This window comes from Dermacentor silvarum, chromosome 7 (genome assembly GCF_013339745.2).
Source record: "Dermacentor silvarum isolate Dsil-2018 chromosome 7, BIME_Dsil_1.4, whole genome shotgun sequence".
NCBI lineage: Eukaryota > Metazoa > Arthropoda > Arachnida > Ixodida > Ixodidae > Dermacentor > Dermacentor silvarum.
In genome coordinates, this window is record NC_051160.1 from 166,752,700 (window position 1) to 166,754,196 (window position 1,497).

Consider the following 1,497-nt stretch of genomic DNA (forward strand, 5'->3'; position numbering starts at 1 on the left):
GAAATCATGTCAGTTCAAGGGAGAATGGTGAAACACCAGAATGGTGGCGTTTGTTCTCTTGAGATCGAAATGATGCATTCGTCCGTGCAGCTTCATGAAGTTTGGGAAATGTCACCCTGTTCTCAAGGTGCTGCCCTTTTTGGTTGCATCGCTCGCACGCATAATATCCAGTGTGGCCAACAATACATTTGACGTAGCTCCTTGCAGGAGTATCGCAAACCATGAATCCAATGCTTACCCGAACATGAACATTTCCTATGCTTATCCCCTCAGAGATTAACCTGTGCCTCAGATGCTGCTGAGGCACAGGTTACTCTTCTTCATTACAATATATATATATATATATATATATATATATATATATATATATATATTATTTATTTATTTATTTATTTATTTATTTATTTTTACATACTGCAGCCCTGTTAGGGCTATGGCAGGAGTGGGAAATTATACAGTTGTAGAGCTTACACAAATTGCAAATATAAGCAGCACGAAGCGAGGACAAACAACACAAAAGATAAATCAATAACAGTCAAGCTTGAGCAAGAAATCGTCCAGAGGAAGGGAGCGAATGGTACCAGGCAGAGAGTTCCAATAATCAATGGTTAAAGGAAAAAAGCTATATTTAAACGCATCTGTTCGTGACCGATAAGGTACAATATTAAGATGGTGATATCTCCTAGATGAGAAAGGTTCCACAAATTTTATGTATTTGCTAAAGCAAGAATTGTTCGATGAGTTAATTAGTGAATGCAATAGCTTTAGGGATTCTATGTTGCGACGGGTGCTGAGAGTTGTTAGATTTAACTCTGAAAGTTTAGAAGACAGAGAAAAGTTGCTGTCATAACGACGGTAGATAAACCGGATAGCTTTTTTCTGGACCATTTCCAATTTCATGGTGTCTGATTTCTTATGTGGATTCCATACCACACAAGCATACTCCATAAGTGGCCGGATAACTGATTTGTAAGCGACTACTTTAGTATTTAAAGGAGCTGTGCGCAAAGTACGCCGTAAGTAGCCCAGCTTCTTAAGTGCTTTGTTGCAAATATAATTTATATGACGAGACCAAGACATGTTATTGGTAAAATAAAGACCCAGGTATTTATATTCGGACACTCTTTCCAGTGCGCAACCGTTAAATGCATAAGAAAATGTGGATGGAAACAAACGCCTACAGAATGACATTACACAGATTTCTTGAAATTTATAGTCATTTGCCAGGTTTTACACCATTGGCAGAAATAGTCAAAAGAATCATTAAGAAGAATATGATCTTTAGGTGAGTTTATAGTTTGATAAAGCACGCAGTCGTCCGCGTATAAGCGTATGTTGACAGGTATGCTGGAAGGTAAATCATTAATATACAGCAAAAAGAGTAAGGGTCTCAGGACAGAACCCTGCGGCACACCGAAAGTTACGTCAACAGCGGCAGAGTTGGTATTCCTGAAACGAACGCTTTGTGAACGGTCACTGAGAAAACTAGTGATCCAG